We start from the raw sequence: 6,310 nt of genomic DNA, 5'->3' as shown, positions 1-6,310 counted from the left end.
ATTGTTAGGACAATCACATCTATAGTGACCCATTTTGTGGCATTGGTAGCATTCTATCTTGGACATATCGATTTTCCTTGTTGGTCCTCTTGACTTCTTGGAGTGTCCTTTCTTGTGAGAAGCAAAGTATCATTTGAAACCTTTTCTTCTTCACTGTTGGATACTAAAGGGGTTCTCTTTTATTCTTGGGTGTAAGCATTCCATAATTACTCGAAGGTAGGAGCTTCTTTCCAACTGTTGAGACCTGAAGCAAAGAACTCCAAGTAGGTGGTAATCCCAATAGTGTAGTGATTACAAGCTCCTTTTCTAGTACAATTTCATCTATGGCTTGAAGTTCATCTCTAATTCTATATATCCTTACAAAGAAGGAAGCCACAGTATCATCCTTCGTCATTCTTTTAGCCCTTAACTCATCCTTCAAACTTGCTACTTGACTGATGTTCTTAATAGTGAATAATTTTGACAAAGCTTCATACATTTCTTGAGCATGGTCTATATTGGAAATGTATGGGACAAGATTGTCCTTTATGCTCTCTACCATTAGTGCCATGGCCAATATCTATGACTCTCTATAATTCACCTTGTCTACATCTCTAGATTCTTTGGTAGGTCTCTTCACATTTCCTTTCACCAAATCCAAGACCTTGTTCTTTTCAAGAATGAGGTCAATTCTCTACTTGCAAGATCTATAGTTTGATTCTCGTTCCAATTTGTTCTCACTCTTTATTGTGTTAGACATTGTCCTTGAAGATAGTGAGATTCTTCTCTTATAAGAGCTCCTTATATGATCCCTTAATCAATCTTTTAGATTCCTTCCAGTAGATACTCAAAACTTCCCTTTTCCCCCTTTCACCTTAGCTCTCACAACATGTTAGAAAATTAGAAAGGTAGAAATATTTTCTTATATAAATAATTACTTGTGATTATTTTCTCTTTATGTTCTTATTTTATCTTTTAGTTCATCAAGAAATTATGAAAACAATAACACAAGGATAACAGATGCAGGCAGATAGTTAGGAAAAAACCCTTATCTAGGGGAAAACCCAGTCAACAATACTTCCTTCAATAGTTTCTCGAGATAATCCAAGACTCTTTGGCCTAAACAAATACTTCCTCCACACCAAGTCAGCCCTAAATCATTCTTGCAGATGATGACCCTTCAAAAGAAACTTAGACCTAACATCATCAATATGTAGTAGCAACTTCGACCCAATAGCAACAACAGTAGCAACTTCAACTATACTAGGAAAACTTTGATCTCCCTTGATATACCTTGGAAGTGAGTGGGAGTTGTCCCAAATTTTCGATCTCGGGGTCTTCTATCTTCCTCCAAAAACTCGCACTCCTTTCCATATCTCCTTCCAACCCTTATCCAATTTCGCACTTCCCAGCTTCCAACTTTAGATATCAAACAATGTGTGCGAGATTGAGATCCTCCAAATTAATTTGAACTTCCTTGTATATATAGCCTTCTAGTGAGGTCGAATTACCCTTCTTGAGGTCGACTTGATCTTCTTGAGGCTGACTTGGTGATCTTGAGGCAAACTTGGTGTGAAGGAAACTAAATTCATTCTCGACTAAAAAATAATTCTTTTTACATGATTCGAAAGCCCAAGAAGGGTCTCTTTTAATGTACAATGACTCTAATGTCTCAGAATAAATCCTAGAAGTCCTTAATGGGGACTTTGACCTAAAAAATGGTGACCCAAGCATGAAATCCATGCTTTAATAAGTCATAATAATAATAATTATAATATTTTCTTCATTCTTTTGTTAAGTACATCTCAAATACATTTATGAAGATCGAACCTAGTTACAAATTTCAAAATATACCTGTGGTGTAATCATGAAAGGATATTTCCTTGACTTGTATGTCGAATATGTCTATGTATATGTATGTGTACATGTGTTCTTGTGCTTGCAATTCAAAGTAAATAAGTTTAATAACCTAAGTAATGGCAACCACAAAGCATCTGATGTTATGAAACGAAAAGAGGCCCATAATAATGGCACCTAAGCTATAGAGAAAAGGAAGTCTCTTACTCTGAATAAAATTCTTATATGTGTCAGAAATAATACAGTAGTAGAATTTAATGAATTCAATGATCTATTTCAGGTCCAAACAATTAACAATTAAAAGAAGTGGGTTTTGATACCTTTTTTATTAATGTACAATTTATAAGGAAGACCATATGTCGGTCAGAGTAAGCTATTGAATACATCAGGGTAATTTATTACAAGTTGATGTGCTTACAGGAAAGAAATATGTGAAGGATCAAGGGATTGTTTGTGGGGCCAGTAATGCTCAACTGTAGGTTTTAACCCCGTACAGAAATTACCCGCATACGAATTCTAAAACACAGAAAATAAACAATGTGAGAGAATAACACATAAAACACATATACACATAGATTTTCCCCTAGATCCCAAAGCTGGGACTACCAGCTTGATTTTTCATTATTTTCCTTTCAATGTTACAATCTATGTTGCCAGGAAACGTGGGTGCGGGGACGGGGACGGGGACGGCATTTTTGGAAACATGGTGCGTGGGTTCATCGGGTAATATAATAATATTAAATTTTAATAATTATATTTTATAAATTATAAATTTATAATTAATAATATATATGAAATTTGAATTTGTATATTTTTTTCAACTTTAAACAAGAAAAATTTAATGATAATCATTTAAACATGCACATCATTGAACATTCAACATTGACATTGAAATTTCAAAATTTATCACCAAAAAACTGTTCTTTTGAATCTTTTCCGTGTAACCATGACACTGTGACAGCTATGTGAGAGAGCTCAAGGCTACTGCTAACACTGAAAATTCAAAATACATACTAGGATAAATGCTAGACTCAGCTATTTTGGTGAAACTTGGGACAGATTTTGTCACACACAGGCTTTAAAATAACTATGCAGCTTAGGTTCATTTGCAAGGATGCCTATCAATGAATCAGGCTGTGGTCGTACAAACCCTTCCTCCTACACAACCAAGGAGTGTTAGCATTTCTGCCTCCTGCTCTAATTTCAAGACAACATCTCTCCTTATTGAAATTGCTCATTCTGGCTGGAGCTTGAGCTTGTAACTTTGCTTTGAATGTTTAGTCTCCCCCATATAAAAACACAATTTTTTCATAGGAGATTCTTTTCAACCTGATAGTGGTCTAGAATTTTCTTGATGTCTAATCATCCACCTGCCCCATGCATGGTGTGCTCTGTGGTAAAACAATCCCAAAAAACAGTGGCAGCCTTACCCTTCCACAAAACACGCTTATCAGTCTTTGTTTCCCAATAAAATGCACAACAGCCATCTGATGGCTTGAGGGATAGTTTGTCTTTGAGTGCGAAGCTCTGCCTGAATATTAATTATCTAAACATAAAACATCTTCGCAGTTTTTAGAGATTACTTGGTGTACGCATATTTTCCTAGTTTTAATCTTAACATGATGTTATCAGAATGCTGTGAGAAATTGGCAGATTTTGATACTTAATTTCGCCATTGACCAAAATAGCCCTTCGCCATTTAACAACATCAGCTGATTACAGCTTATGGCTGGTCTCAATCCTACTTTCTGTTTGACCAAAAATGTCTGAACCTGTATGTGTGCATTTACAGTTTATAATTTGATGGTTATTTGGCTCGGGAATGAATGTTTCATTCCAAATTGTTTTACAAGAATTCTTAAAAAACAAGACTTGTAAAAAACTTAAAAGACCGAGTGCGGGTACCCGTGCAACACAGGTTTTGATGGTAAGGACCGTGGAAGAATGTTTCATTCCAAATTGATTTACAAGAATTGATTTAGGGTTTTTTAGGTTTTGTTATAAGTTTTACCTTTGTTGTAAGTTATTTTTTAAATTTCAATAAAAAAAATTTATTTGAAAATTAAATTTTTAATATAGTTTTTTTTATGAAGAACCCAAAGAACCCGAAGAACCCAAAGAACCCAACCCGAAGAACCCGAAGAACTCGAAGAACCCAAGAACCCAAGCACTCGAAGAACCCAAGAACCAAAGAACCCAAGAACCCGTTAAAGGAAAAGAACCCAATTTTTTTTTTGAAGAACTCGGTTCTTCATGGAAGAACCCGGTTCTTCTGGGTTCGTCTGGGAAGAACTCGTACCCAAATCCGGTACTTGGGTGCGGGAACCCGGGACGGGTTCGAGAACCCCACCCCCGGGTGCGGGTACCCATGCAACACAGGTTACAATACATATTTATACATGCCGAAGCATCCAATACCATGGACCGAAAACCATTGCGTCCAAAACCATGGACCGAAAACCATCGTGTCCAAAACCATGTGCGAAAATCATGCACAAAACCATAGGTAGGTCTGCCCAACCTAATATAGGGTCCCCATAAAGTGGGGTTACCTAGACCCCTCAAACCCCTGTGACTCCCCCCGCTACGCAATCGGTGTAAAGAAGGGGGGGCTCCGCCCCCCTTCTAACCCCCTGGTTAACTACGTGGGCTAGTCGTGGAAAGAATATAAAACAACCCAACATTCTCCCACTTGTTGTTTTCTTTCCACAGGGGGGGGCACAAGAGAGATTAGTCATTTATCCATCCCTGCAATGCCCATTATTTCTCTACACCAAGAGAACTTCTCAGAGCTCACAGAATTTGTCAATGCATCTGCAATATTCTTCAAAGTGTCCACCTTTACCAGCAACACCTTTTGTCTTCTATCATATCCCTCACAAAGTGATATTGAACATCAATGTGCTTTGTCTTTGAATGATATGCAAGGTTCTTTGCCAAGAAAATTGCACTTTGGCTGTCACAATCTATCCTTATAGCTCCTTGTACTAACCCCATACTTGAACACAATCTCTGCAACCAAACTGCTTCCTTGCTTGCATGAGTGGATGCCATGTATTCTGCCTATGTAGTTGATAGTGCCACTACAAATTGTTTCTTACTCATCCAGCTGACTGCACCTCCAAATAGGTTAAACACATACCCACTTGTAGATCTTCTCTGATCCAGATCTCTAGCCCAGTCTGCATCAACAAAGCCAAAATATCCAACACTCTATCCAATCCTGGTCTTCCTTGGTAGCACAAACCATAATCACTAGTGCCACGCAAAAACTTGAAAACCTGCTTCACTGTTGTCCAATGCTCCTTCCCTGGTTTTGACATAAACCTGCTCAATACTCCCATTGCATGTGCAATGTTTGGTCTAGTATAGACCATCGCATACATCAGGCTATCGACTGCACTTTCATATGGAACACGGGACATGTCCTCTTCCTCTTCTTGTGTCTTGGGACACCGTTCAACAGATAAATTTACACCTACAAGAATAGGAACCTTCAATGGTTTACTGTCCTGCATATTAAACCTCTGCAATATTGTCTCAACATACTTCCTCTGGTTTAACCAGAGCTTCCTCTTTGTCTGATCTCTTTTAATTTCCATTCCCAAAATATAGTTTGCAGCACCAAGATCTTTCATGTCGAATTTGGAGGACAAATGGGTCTTCAAATCCTGGATAATTTCTTTGTCATTCCCAACTAGCAACATATCATCCACATACAAGACCAGATAAATAACATGGTCACCAATTAATTTAAAATACACATAGTGATCTGCTTTGCTTTTGGTGAAGCCAAGTCCCTGTATAAATGTATCAAATTTTTGATACCACATCCTTGGTGACTGTTTTAACCCACACAGAGACTTCTTTAACTTGCATACTAGTTCTTTCTTACCCTTCACCACAAAGCCTTTAGGTTGCTTCATGTAGATCTCCTTTTCCAAATCCCCATGAAGAAATGTTGTCTTCACATGCATCTGTTCTACCTCAAAATCAAAAGCAGCAACAACAGATAAATGTAATCTAATAGAAGTTACCTTGGCAACAGGAGAAAAAATATCACCAAAATCAATTCCCGACACCTGGGAATAACCTTTTGCTACTAACCGAGCTTTGTATTTCTCCACCTTTACTTCTACATTTGTCTTCTTCTTGAACACCCATTTTCTGCCAATGGGTTTCTTTCCAGCTGGAAACTCCACCAGATCTGAAGCCTCATTTTTGTGCAAAGATGCCATTTCATCAACCATGGCCTCTTTCCAGAGTTTTCCATCCTCTGAATCTACTTCTTCCTTCACATTTCTGGGATCATAATCAGTAATAGATAAAGCAAAATTTGAACAGAAAGCAGATGGACTATACCTTTTTGGCTGCCTTCTTTCTCAAACTGATCTTCTCACACCGAGAGTTTGTGGCTCTTCATCTTCTGATTCCTCCTCTGCTGTAGAGTTTGATTCTTCCTCATTTAGCTCAA

Source organism: Pinus tabuliformis, chromosome 9, assembly GCF_031772625.1.
Source record: "Pinus tabuliformis cultivar Carrire ecotype Pingquan chromosome 9, CPIR1, whole genome shotgun sequence".
In the NCBI taxonomy this organism is placed as follows: Eukaryota; Viridiplantae; Streptophyta; class Pinopsida; order Pinales; family Pinaceae; genus Pinus; species Pinus tabuliformis.
Note: the sequence above shows the minus strand (reverse complement) of the source record.